Source organism: Silene latifolia, chromosome 3 (genome assembly GCF_048544455.1).
Source record: "Silene latifolia isolate original U9 population chromosome 3, ASM4854445v1, whole genome shotgun sequence".
Lineage (NCBI taxonomy): Eukaryota > Viridiplantae > Streptophyta > Magnoliopsida > Caryophyllales > Caryophyllaceae > Silene > Silene latifolia.
In genome coordinates, this window is record NC_133528.1 from 49,185,985 (window position 1) to 49,200,236 (window position 14,252).

General features: G+C 41.0%; 1 non-coding gene across 1 annotated transcript; it reads right to left on the reverse strand.

Annotated features, from left to right (window-relative positions):
- Window positions 1-13,570: 13,570 nt before the first annotated feature.
- Window positions 13,571-13,677, reverse strand: LOC141650309 (small nucleolar RNA R71). Its single transcript, XR_012546350.1, has one exon. It is a non-coding gene; the product is annotated as a small nucleolar RNA R71 (small nucleolar RNA).
- Between the last annotated feature and the right edge of the window lie 575 nt (window positions 13,678-14,252).

A 14,252-nucleotide genomic window follows, 5' to 3' on the forward strand; every position in this document is an offset into this window, starting at 1 on the left:
GAGTAGCTAATTTCCTATGCTGAGACTATAGGGGACCCATAATTTGAAGGGAGAGTAATCGAATTACTAGATCAATGCCGGTACCGTCTTTGTTGTTTAAATGCTACAAATAACTGTAATTGCCTAATTGAGTCGACGCAATTAGACCCTTACTCTTGGTGGACCTTGACCTGGACCGAAAGGTTGGAAGAGGGAGACTAGTAGCGAATAATAGAGTATTGCAGCGAGGGCGAAAGTTAAACTGTTTACACTTTAGGGTGAATTAAGGACCGAAAGGTGACGTTCGCTACCCTTTAGACCGTACTGCGTTGACCTGGGACCTAGATTACTCGACCAGATGATTATGGCGAACCGCTTGTCTCAGCTATTCTCTTTTATCTGTTAACTCCTCCTTTTATTTCTCTTTCCCTTACTCTGTTAGTTTAGAAATCACAATTTATAAACCCCCAAAATTGGTTACTTAGACGAGCCTAGTGTTAGCAGTCAATTTCCTACCTCTCTGTGGATTCGACCCGACTTCCCTAGCTATATTAGTTAGTTGGCCAGTTGGTTATTTTTGACAGGTACGCGACAGACGTGTCACCATACATGCACTGACCTGAGACCTAGATTACTTGACTGAATGATCATGGTGAACCGTATGTCTTAGCTGCTTTCTCTATCTGGTTAATTCCTTTTCTCTGCTTTATTCTCTTCCTTACTCTCATTAGTTTAGATCAAACATTTAAAAACCCCCCAACTCGGTTACCGTGACGAACTTAGACAAAGCTGACATTTTCCCATCTCCCTGTGGAGATCGACTCGACTTCCCTAGCTATATTAGTTAGAGCCAGTTGGTTATTTTTGATAGATATACGACTGCCCTGTCAAATTTTGGCGCCGTTGCCGTGGAGGTGGCGCAATTTTGTTGCTTTATTTAAGTTTGTTTCTTGTCTCAAGGAATTTATTCCTTGAGACTGATCTCATTTCTGCAAAGTTTTTGATTAGTTTTGCAGGTTGTGTGTTTTTCTTTGTAAAGTCTATTTGCCAGAATGGCTAATATAGCCAGCCATTCAGAGCCTAATGTGGATTCGCTTCCAAAAGGTTTCGTATTACCCATTACTGATCCGGGAAACTTTGGAATCCACCCATCTTACATACAGCTGGTAGAGAGAAATCTCTTTAGGGGGGTACCTGAAGAAGATCCATGCAGGCATATAGAGTCACATTACTGAGTATTGCTCTACCATTCCTCTTCCTGCTGGGGTGACACAGGACAAAGTTAAGGGAGCTCTCTTTCCCTTTTCTTTAACTGATGATGCCCGGGAATGGTTGAGAGATCTAGATAGGGAGGCAGCCGGTGTAACCGACTGGAGTTCTCTTGCTTTGGCCTTTTACAGGCGATATTTCCCACCGCAGCACACCAATACATTGAGAGCTCAGATTAGTTCTTTTGAGCAGCTACCTACTGAAGACTTGAATGGGGCTTGGACTAGGTTCAAGAAGCTTGTCCGCTCTGTGCCTCATCACGGGTTCAAACGTTGGTTCCGTTGTACTTAGTTTTACAACGGACTATATCGGAGCCAGAGAGCTATTCTTGACAGCGTAGCTAAGGGGAGATTCACGAAGAATGTTGAAGATGACCAAGGGTGGCGTCTCATTGAGGAGATGGCTATTCATGTCTCTGAATATGGAAATCCCCGAGGTAGTGAGCAAGTTAATGAGTTGGCAGCAGCTGCAGTGGAAGGTCCTAGCAAAAGTCTAGGTAATGTGGAGATTACAGAAGCTATAGGCGAGAGTGCACAGGTTTGTTCGATTACTGAGCATGTGGAGCTATGTGGCATGGAAGGGCATGACCCTATTGAGTTCCTGGCAAGTATAGAGCGCGTCCTTGCTTATCATAAATAAAAGCAAGGAGTTCCTTTTTCTCAACTGTATGAAGAAATGAAGAATGTTTCTACTCTTTCTACACCAGCGCCGCAACCGGTTTCTGCTTCTGCAAACGAGGAAATTGCCGAGCTAAAATCCTTGATGTTAACCATAACACAACAGTTTGGTGAGAAGTAGAATAGGAAAGAAACTGTCATAGCGGAATTAAGAGAACAAGTCGCGCAGTTAACACTCGCGAAAGACCAAGCCAACCTTCTACCAACATGCAAATCAGCCAATGCAACGAATATCCAAGTTGGCCTTACTCACGAGGGGCCAAAAGTACCAGAAGACGGGGTTTTGATAGCTGAAGATACCCCGTAGGATGATATGGATGAGTTTTTGGACGAAATCCTTGCTGCGTGTGGTCCAGATACTCGATCGAGTGAAAAATCTACTCAATCGAGTGAAATAATTCATCCCATCACTCGATCGAGTGAAAATTGTGGTCGATCGAGAAGTATACAAATTGAAGATGGTCGATCGAGTGATATTCTTACTCGATCGAGTAAATTTGCTGCACTCGATCGAGTGATAAAAATGATCGATCGAGTAAGCATGACAAAGAGATCACTCGATCGAGTGAAGGAAGTGGTCGATCGAGCATTTCCCAACATGAAAGCACTCGATCGAGTGGTAAAAGTACTCGATCGAGTAACAGAAGCAGCGGAGATCCTATTTTACTATCTAATTCCGCTATCGTGTCATCTTCCCCTGCTGTGGAGACGTCACGCATTGATAAAGGTAAAGAGAAAGTCACGGGTCCACTCATTGCTACCAGAGTGCCCTTCCCAGGTCGTCTGAAGGACGCAAAGATCGAGCGACAGTACGGTAAGTTTGTGGACATTGTGAAGAACCTCCAGGTAACTGTCCCTTTTACCGAACTTGTTACTCAGGTACCTAGTTATGCTAAATTTATGAAAGATATTGTGACGCGTAAGAGAGATTTAAGTGAATTTGAGACGGTTTCATTTATGGAAGAGTCTAGTAATTTACTTTTAAATAAGGCTCCACCTAAAATGAAAGACCCGGGCAGCTTCTGTATTACCTGTATTATAGGCAATGTGGTTATTGATAAGGCTCTTTGTGATTTAGGAGCCAACGTCAGTGTCATGCCCCTATCTGTCTGCAAGAAACTGAATATGAGTCATCTTAAAGTGACTAACATCACCCTACATATGGCTGATAGATCTGTTAGGAGGCCCTTAGGTGTCTTAGAGGACGTGCCTGTGAAAATAGGCAAGCTCTTTATACCAGTTGATTTCATTGTTTTAGATATAACTGAGGACACCCGGACCCCAATTATATTAGGAAGACCATTCCTTTGCACAGCTGGGACCGTTATTGATGTCAAACAAGGGCGTTTGACTCTTGCAGTAGGGGATGACGCGATCACTTTCAGTCTGCCTAGCACTTTGGCTTGGACAATGATAGAGGATACTTGTTATTCGGTTGATATTATTGACGAGTCTATTTATGACTTCTGGTCGGGTTCTTTTATGAAGGACCCACTAGAAGCTCTTATGCTTTTTGATGAGTGTGCAGATAGCCCAGATGACGATGACGCTGTGATGGATTTGCTTATAGATGATTTAGATGAGCGTGGACTCACCGACGCTGAGGGAGAGCAAGTGGGACAGATGATCAGCACTCTTTGCTCCATTGAGGTAAAGGTACCGGAACGTAAGCCTCTCCCTTCTCATCTGAAATATGTTTTCTTAGACGATACTGAGCAATATCCAGTCATCGCTAGTGCTAAGCTTGATAATGATCAGTTGACTTCTTTGTTAACTGTACTTAAGAAAAACAGGAAAGCAATGGGTTATTCATTGGACGATATCAAGGGGATTAGTCCCGATATTTGTATGCACAGGATAGAGCTGGAGGAAGATCACAAACCTTGCAGACGGGATCATCGCAGACTGAACCAGAAGATGCAAGATGTTGTGATGGCTGAGGTAATGAAGCTGCTCGACGCAGGTATTATTTATTCTGTCGGTCATTCTAAATGGGTGAGTCCAGTACAGGTGGTCCCGAAGAAAGGAGGGACAACTGTGGTTAAGAATGATAAGAATGAGTTAATACCCACTCGAGTAGTAACTGGTTGGCGGATGTGTATAGATTACAGACAGCTTAATGCCGCCACCAAGAAAGATCACTTTCCCCTTCCTTTTATTGATCAAATGGTAGAAAGGTTAGCTTCTCATACGTTTTTCTGCTATTTAGACGGGTATTCAGGGTTCTTTCAGATCACTATCCACCCAGACGATCAAGCTAAGACTACATTTACTTGTCTTCAGGGCGTGTTTGCTTATCGCAGGATGCCTTTTGGTTTATGTAATGCCCCTGCCACCTTCCAAAGGTGCATGATGGGGATATTTTCAGAGTATATTGAGTCTATTATGGAAGTTTTCATGGACGATTTCAGTGTTTATGGAATTGATTTTTCTAACTGTCTGTCTAACCTTGATAAAGTGTTGCCGCGCTGCATTGAGGTTAATCTTGTGCTTAACTGGGAGAAGTGCCATTTCATGGTCAACGAGGGAGTTGTCTTAGGGCACTTAGTTTCGATAGGGGAATAGAAGTTGATAAAGCAAAGGTGGAAATGATTCAGCAATTACCACCTCATGTTAATGTTAAGGGGGTGAGGAGTTTCCTTGGCCACGCCGGCTTCTATCGCCAGTTTATCAAGGACTTCTCAAAAATTGCCAAACCACTTACACAGCTGCTACTTAAGGATGCCCCTTTTGTGTTTATTGATGAGTGTCTTTCTGCTTTTCACAGGTTAAAGCAGGCTTTAGTCTCTGCGCCGATCATACGACCTCCCGATCGGGACTTGCCGTTTGAGATAATGTGTGATGCCGGTGACTATGCACTAGGAGCGGTGCTAGGCCAAAGGAAAGACAAAGCTTTGAATGCTATCTACTATGCGAGCCGAACTCTGGATGAGGCTCAAGTGAAGTACACTACCACCGAAAAAAGAGTCGCTAGTTGTCGTTTATGCCTTAGAGAAGTTTCGTTCTTATTTGGTTGGGTCGAAGTTTGTTTTTTTCGACCATGCAGCTTTGAGGCATCTCCTTGTTAAGAAGGAGGCTAAACCATGGCTATTGAGATGGATACTCCTTCTTCAGGAGTTTGATTTGCAGATTAAGGATAAGAAAGGAGCTGAGAACGTTGTAGTTGATCATCTGTCGCGACTGACGCGACAGAAAGGGGAAGATTCTCTACCTATTGATGACTCTTTCCCTGACGATACTTTATTTGCTGTTTTATCGTCTATTGTTAACCAAGAGCCTTGGTATGCAGATATAGCTAACTTCGTTGTCGGTGGCAGTAAGTCGCCGCCCGATCTTTTTCATCAGAGGAAGCGTTTTCGTATAACGCTAAGCAAAATATTTTTGGGATGATCCTTATTTATTTAAGGAATGTGCGAGACGGTCTCTACAGACGGTGTATTCCATGTGGGTGGCCAAAGTAGTCCGGAAGGCTATCACTCCTCTTCCTATGGTGGTCACCACGGTCCATCGCGCACCGTGGCTAAGGTACTTGATCCTGGTTTTTACTTGGCCTTCTTTGTTTGCGATGCTAAGTCTTTTGTTTCAGCTTGTGATGCTTGCCAACGATCAGGGAACATTTCAAAGAGACATGAGATGCCACAAAATGGTATCTTAGAGGTTGAGATTTTCGATGTCTGGGGCATTGATTTCCAAGGACCGTTCCCATCCAGTAAAGGTAACAGGTACATTTTAGTGGCTGTAGATTATGTGTCGAAATGGGTTGAGGCCATTGCTTCACCCCATTGTGACGCAAAGACCGTGATAAAAATGTTTAAAAAGGTCATATTTCCCCGATTTGGTGTCCCTAGGGTCGTCATTAGTGATTGGGGAATGCACTTTAAAGAAAAGAAACTAACTTTTATTCTGTCTAAAGTTGGTGTCCAACACCGGCGTGGTTTGGGGTATCATCCCCAAACTAATGGTCAGGTTGAGGTCTCTAATCGCGAGTTGAAAGAGATCTTGTATAAGGTAGTTTCTAAATCACGGAAGGACTGGAGTCTTAAATTATAAGACACATTATGGGCCTACAGAACTGCCTTTAAGACACCAATCGGTGCATCACCTTATCGGTTAGTTTATGGGAAGTCATGTCACTTACTTGTTGAATTCGAATGTAAGGCTTGGTGGGCAATTCGTGAGCTTAACTTTGATCCTAAGTTGTGTGGTTAGAATCGTCTTTTGCAGCTAGATGAGTTGGAAGAATTTAGGCTTAATGCCTATGATAGCTCGCGCATTTATAAAGAAAAGACGAAGAGATGGCATGACAAGAGAATTCTACCTCGGGAGTTTCATGTTGGGCAAAAGGTCTTTGCTTTGTTTAATGCCCGATTGCGATTATTTCCCTGGCAAGCTGAAGTCCAGGTGGAGTGGTCCTTATACGGTGACAGCTGTTACCAAATTCGGATCCGTGGAGCTCGAAGATTCCGAAGGTAGTAGGTTCAAGGTGAATGGGCAATATGTGAAGCATTACTACGAGGCAAATGAAGCAGACAATCGTGTTGAAGTATTGTACTTCGACGAGCTAGATGCGCCAGTTAATTGATGCCAGAAAGGTCGTGCGGGACCTCTTAAACCTGCGCTTTCCGGGAGGCAGCCCGGACTGTTTTATTGTATTTTTGTTGAACTTTTTATTTTTCTTTAGCTTTATATTGAACTTTAGACGCTGTTTTTATGCACCCTTTATTTTCTCCTTGCGTTGATGCGTGTTTTGCAGGTTGAAGCACTCGATCGAGTAGTTTTCCTACTCGATCGAGCACTTTTGGGGTATTATTTACTCGATCGAGTGATATATATACTCGATCGACCAGCTGCAAAATCACGTTTACTCGATCGAGTAGTTTTCTACTCGATCGAGTCCTTCCAGACACCAGTTCACTCGATCGAGTGGTTTCGTCTTCCAGCTGCTACTTTACTTCTATGGAGCTACTGCTTGACTTTCTTTGACCTCCCATGTTCATGGTCGGTTTGGGGAGGTCCCTCTTCACGACGTTTTGTAAGTATTCCGACTCCACTTCTCCTTTTCTCTTCAGTTTTCATTTCTTTCTCTATTTTTGGTACAATGAGGGCATTGTACGGTTTGGTTTAGGGAGGTATGCATCCATATCTGTTCTGCATGTTTTATTGCATTTTCGCTTGCACGTTTAATTATTTTCGCATGCATTGTTGTTTTAATTAAATTCAAAAAATCACATAAAATTCAAAAATTTTCACGTTTAATTTGAGTCGGAACGTTTGAACTTTGATGCTACATTGAATCCTTACTTGAGCCTTGCATATTCTTGACATTTAGTTGGCATGATTATGTGCATAATCTACGAGTTTTTGTTTCTCTCTTATCTGAACGAATAGACTTGATTCATATATCGGCAAGCTACATTACATTCTGAGGTTAGAGCTTTATAAACTGGTGACATTCATGACCGGTTTCATTTAGAATGTGAGTAGTACTCTCTTTAAGGCATGTAACATCAATTTTCATAAGCATGAGTCTAGTCTCCTTAATACATGTATGCATTCGGTCTGTGGATGGTAACACATGTTAGGAGAGGCAGTTCCCTTTTATTTCATTCTACCCATAAGCCCCACAAAGCCAAATTGCCTTTTTGTCCTATTAGCTACTATCTATAACTTTTCCTACCCTAGCCGAGCTAGTGACGAGTAGCTGTTTGGAATGTTTTACTGCAGTCTGGTTATTTTTATTTGATTTTCAGAAGTTGGTGGAATTATTGAAGGGAATGAAAGAAAAAAAATGATGAATGAAAAATGAAAAAAAAAATGAAATGAAAAGAAAAAAAAAAGAGAACGAAAAGATAGAAATAAGAAAAGAAGAAAAAAGAAGGAAAATAATGTGCAGAGAATTGAGAATTGTACGGATGATTTTCACTCCCATGTCTAATTTATATCTTATGGGGAGTTGACGAGCATTGGTGTTTCGTGAGTTGAGTGCATGGAATTTGCACTGTTTTGTTTTGTTATGTTGAGTACGAAGTTGGGATACAGTTCAAAATTTGGATTTGTTATTGCTAGCCTGGCTATTAACCCCACATATCCAAATTCATCTTAGCCCTTCTTACCCATTACCTCACTTACCCAAATGTAAGTCCTCGGCATGTGTCTTGGTCATTAGTATGGTTGGAATGCGTATGTACGGTTGTAGAGACTTTATTCATGATTAACTGCATGCATGTTCTTATAGGTCGAGTTAGGTGAGTGTCTTTACTTCTTTCTATCTTTCACATATATACTCACCTCATGCCTATTTTTGAGTGATAAGCGACCTGTGAGAGTCCGATATCTTTTGAGTCTTGCAAGGTCGACGGTTCAGTAAGTTTGAAACATTGATTTAATTCGTTTGCACTTTTCATTTGCCACTTTGTCAGTTGTTGCATTAAACTGGTTTTGGTGGGTGATTTGTAGCTGATGCGTTGGTCCCGTTCCACTGTTCATTCTTAGTTGCATTCATATTTTTCTTGGGGACAAGCAAAGGTTTGGTTTGGGGAGATTTGATCTGTCTATTTTATATAAGGTTTCTACCTCCTTTTTACACGCATTTCTGTACTATTTATATAGCATCTAGCTACAAATACCCCCGAATATTCTACTTTGGTTCGTTTTATGTAATTTGCAGGAATTAACCAAAGAGGAGCTAAATCGAGCCTTGATTCGTCCCATTTGCATGCATTTACGGAGAACGAGGAGCCGGAGCTTGGAATCTATCATTTTGGAGACGCGTGAGATGGTTTCGGGAGGTGTTTCAATGTCTAACGCGCCTAAACAGCTCGATCGACTACTTTTCTAATCGATCGAATGCTTTATATATTGAAGGTTACTCTATCGAGCGGTTCGAGTATACAAAAGAGGAGACATCACAGGGAGTTACTCGATCGAGTGGTTTATTTCCACTCGATCGAGAGGTTTGATGCTTAGTTGCTCGATCGAGTGGTTTGTTTCCACTCGATCGAGTGGTTTATCCTGTTATAGACTTTTTCCGCCTAATTTCGTATGGGTTTTTGTAATTAGTCCATAGGTTAGGTTTAGGAGAGGATTTTCGTATGTTAAAAGGACAGTAGACTGCGTAACTCTTTTTTCACTGACCTTTACTCTACCTTTGACTACTGTTCTTGGATTTTGCTCTTCTTCTACACTTTGCTACTCGGATTCGGATTTGTATTGGTATTATTATTCTCCCTTATTTCCTAAATCATATTTACTGTTATTTTGTTATCTCTCTCTTATTGTTATAATCTTTACTCTATTCAATCTTCATTAGTATTGTTATCATGTTGATTTCTTATTATTTATATGTTGTTGTTGTTAATTCAATGATGATGCGTAGCTAATTCCCTTCTGCTAAGACTAAGGGGGATCCATGATTATGTAGGGATAGTAATCGATTTATTAGGTTAATGCTGGTATAGTCCTTGTTGTAACTGCTACATTTATCTGTATCTGTTTAATTGAGTCGACGCAATTAGGCATTTATATCATAGTGAACCTTGACTTGGACCGAAAGGTTGGAAAAGGGGAGACTTGTGGCGAACAATAGAGCACTATAGTTAGGGCGAAAGCTAAGCTATTTGTGTTTTAGGGAGAATTGAGACCGAAAGGAGATATTCACGTCTCCTTAGACCATACTTGCACTGACCTGAGACCAAGATTACTTGACTGAATGATCATGGTGAACCGTCTGTCTTAGCTGCTTTCTCTATCTGGTTAATTCCTTTTCTCTGCTTTATTCTCTTCCTTACTCTCATTAGTTTAGAACAAACATTTAAAAACCCCCCAACTCGGTTACCGTGACGAACTTAGACAAAGCTGACATTTTTCCATCTCCCTGTGGAGATCGACCCGACTTCCCTAGCTATATTAGTTAGAGCCAGTTGGTTATTTTTTATAGGTATACGACTGCCCTGTCAGTCTTCTAGAATTTTAACCTACCACCCCTTCATTTCCGAGCTCCTTGCGATCAGAGAGGGTCTCGTCTTTGCGGTTAACAACCTTGGAAATTTTATTATTAGCTCGGATTGTATTCTCGCTGTTAACGCTATTTTGGGTCGTAATAGCCCGTGTGGGCCGTACACTAATATTGTTTTTGAGTGTAGGGAACATCTAAAAGCCTCACTGATGATTGTCTATTTTGTCCCTAATCTAGACGGTTTTGACCTCTTTAGCTTGCATTTTATAACCTTTGTCCCATTCTACGAGTTTTATGTCTCTCCTTGCAGGTTGTGAGCCCGAAAGGACTAAAGGAGCTAGCAAAGGACCTCACAAAGCAAGCATGGGGAAGAACATTGAAGGAATGCAAAAAAGGACTCCCGGCCGGTCGGCCGGTAGCCGGTCCACTGGTTGAGAGCCCTTCCAGGAGCCGGTCCGTAGCTGGCGACTGGTCAACTGGCCCAATGTAGCTGCTATTTAATTTTGGACGAAAAAATACACGAACTTTCCAGCCGGTCCTATACTGGCGACCAGTTGACCGGCCGAGAGTCCTATTTCCGCACTTTCAATTTCTTGTAAGTTTTGACCTAAATGGTTGTAAACTATAAATACCCCTCTCATAATTTCATTCGACACATTACCCTAGATCTAGAATTCCCTCTAGTTTTATGCAAGTTTCCTAAGCAAAATATTAATCTTTCCTTAATCAAACCTTAATTATCTACATAGTTAATATAGATCTACTTAGTTTCATTAGTTTACTCTTGAGTATTTGGGTTGTAATTGAAGAAGTTTGAAAGATTTCTTCTATTATTAATACAAGACTCAACCTTTCTCCTTTGTTGGCACAATTTCTTCTGTTGTTAAGTTTGTTTATTAATTGTTTCAATTGTTTACATTTCTATTTTGTCTCTTTATTATTGTTATAATTTTTACAATGTTTGATTTTTTAATCAATTGTTTACCTTTGCTTAAGTATGAGATGTGAGTAGTGACCCTCTAGGGTTTAGGGGGACCCTAAGTGAAATTAATGGTATAACTTGGGTAATTAATAATTTGGTTTTGGGTAGAATTGTTAGCTTACTTATTGATGCACACAAGGTGTTTGTGGAATTCTATGAGCGAAAGCTCTCACCTTTCTTCATTGTTTGCTTAAGTCCTCTATAAATGAAAGTTGTAGGGTGTTTTTATATCTTGATTAAGTTTAGAATTGATACTTGATGAAAGTTATGTGTCTTTCTTTAGGGAGGCCAAGATATTGGACCTCTTACCTAACAAAGTAAATATAACCTAACACCATCCCCGGCAACGGTGCCATTTGATGAGTAAGAAAATTTAAAGTCGTCTTTTTCCCACTATGAAAACAAATTTATAAAACTCGATACCTAACTAGTAAAGCTTGGCAAGTCGAGGTCGATCATAAGGATGGTGAGAGTTTCTATTCAATTTGATAAAGGTCTAATTTAGTCGAATAATAGAGGATTTGAAGTCTAAATATTTAATTTAAGCAACTAAAGCAATGACAAAACTAAGGTATGGTCAATTTATAATAAAGCTAGGGTAGTCGGGTTCACCTAAGTGAGTAAAGGTAAACAAGGGTGAAGCACCGGGTAAGGGTAGAGGTTAACTTAGGTAAGAGGTCCAATATCTTGGCCTCCCTAAAGAAAGACACATAACTTTCATAAAGTATCAATTCTCAACTTAATCAAGATATCAAAACACCCTACAACTTTCATTTATAGAGAACTTAAGCAAACAATGAAGAAAGGTGAGAGCTTTCACTCATAAAATTCCACAAACACCTTGTGTGCATCAATAAGTAAGCTAACAATTCTACCCAAAACCCAATTATTAATTACCCAAGTTATACCATTAATTTTACTTTGGGTCCCCCTAAACCCTAGAGGGTCACTACTCACATCTCATACTTAAGAAAAGGTAAACAATTGATAAAATAAAAGCAAACATGGTAAAAATTATAACAATAATAAAGAGACAAAATAGAAATGTAAACAATTGAAACAATTAATAAACAAACTTAAAAAGAGAAGAACTTGTACCAACAAAGGAGAAAGGTTGAGTCTTGTATTAATAATGGAAGAAATCTTTCAAACTTCTTCAATTACAACCCAAATACTCAAGAGTAAACTAATGAAACTAAGTAGATCTATATTAATTATGTAGATAATTAAGGTTTGATTAAGGAAAGATTAATACTTTGCTTAGGAAACTTGCATAAAACATGAGAGAATTCTAGATCTAGGGTAATGTGTCGAATGCAATTATGAAAGGGGTATTTATAGTTTACAACCATTTAAGTCAAAAATTACAAGAAATTGAAAGTGCGAAAATAGGACTCTGGGCCGGTCAACTGGTCGCCGGTCCAGGACCGGCTGGAAAGTTCGTGTATTTTTTCGTCCAAAATTAAATAGCAGCTACATTGGGCCAGTTGACCAGCCGCCGGCTACGGACCAGCTCCTGGAAGGGCGCTCAACCGGTGGACCGGCTACCGGCCGGGAGTCCTTTTTCGTATTCCTTCAATCTTCTTCCCCATGCTTGCTTCGTGAGGTCCTTTGCTAGCTCCTTTAGTCCTTTCGGGTTCACAACCTACAAGGAGAGACATAAAACTCGTAGAATGGGACTAAGGTTATAAAATGCAAGCTAAAGAGGTCAAAACCGTCTAGATTAGGGACAAAATACAAAGGGAAGAAGGGGGAAAGTGGTACAAAATAGACAATTATCAGTGAGGCTTTTAGATGTTCCCTACACTCAAAAACAATATTAGTGTACGGCCCACACAGGCTATTACGACCCAAAATAGCGTTGACAGCGAGAATACAACCCAAGCTAATGATACAATTTCCAAGGTTGTTAACCGCGAAGACGAGACCCTCTCTAATCGCAAGGAGCTCGGCAATGAAGGGGTGGTAGAGTGCTTGTTTGTTCTAGTAGTTGTGTGCTTCATTGTAGAGTGTGTTATTTTTGCCTTTCCCTAGTGTGTAAAAACACTAGAAGACTAATGGTTAATCGAGTGCACGCCTAGGAGGAACCATCTAGCTTTGCTCTTTATCTCCGACCCCGAGAGGCTCTTTCGAACCTTAAGGACAAGGACTATGGTAGGAGTTAGGAATTCTCCTCAAGCAATCATAGACCAAGCAAACTCACCCACACAACCAATCAATGAAACCACAACCCAACTACCACCAAACAACACAATTGAGCCTCCAATAGAAAATCCTTTCCACGAATTCCAAATTCCAACTCCACCTCAATCACCACCCCCTCATATACTAAATCCACCACCACCCATGTCTTTACGTGACCATAACCGTCCGAACCATCATGATGCTTGTAACCCCATCAACTTTGGCACTTTGGCATCCAACAATTTTGAGATGCATTCCGCCCAAGTTAGGTTGATAGAAAAAGACTTGTTCAGGGGTCATATCGAAGAAGATGCTCATGCTCATCTAAGGAAATTCAAAAACAAAGTCGCTATGATGAAAAAGAACGGGGTATCCGAAGATACACTAAGGATGATGTTGTTCCCATTCTCCTTGACGGGTAAGGCGGACCGATGGTTGAATGTTCACCCTCCGGACACATTCACGACATGGGACGCCTTAGCTAAGGAATTCTTGGCCAAGTACTATCCATCATCCAAGACCGCCATTCTTCGAAATGAAATCCACACTTTCCAACAAGAGGATGGAGAATCTATGGGTGAGTCATGGGATAGATATCAAGACCTTATCGCTAGTTGTCCTCACCACAGGATTCCGGAGTGGTATGTCACCCAAACCTTCTTCCAAACCTTGTTGCCAAGAACTAAAGAAATGGTTAATGCGTCCGCGGGATGATGAGGAAGGGGCGACACTAATCAAGAAGATGGGGGACTCGGAGGTCAACTATGGCTCAAGGGGAAATGTGCTTAGGGACAATGGCCGATATCCCAAGGAAACCACTTCTAATACAAATGCCGAGATAAATGCCAAGTTTGGCCTTCTCACCAAGAAGTTTGAGCCATTGATAAGAAACCAAGTCCATCAAGCTAGTGGATCCCATGGTCCACCAATGAAAGAAATGATCCAAAGTGTTCCTTGTGAGCTATGTGGAGGACATGATCACACATTTGATGTATGTGCCAACAACTCCTATAATGTGGGGTATGAAAACAACATGCAATATGTTAATGCTTTCCAAAGCTATAACAACAATACGATACCACCACGACCACCCTACAACAATCCCAATATCTATAAGCCAAACACCAATTTCTATCATCCGAGTTTGAAGAACCACCCCAATTTTAGCTACAAAAGCACCAATGTCCAAAACCCACAACAACTTCAA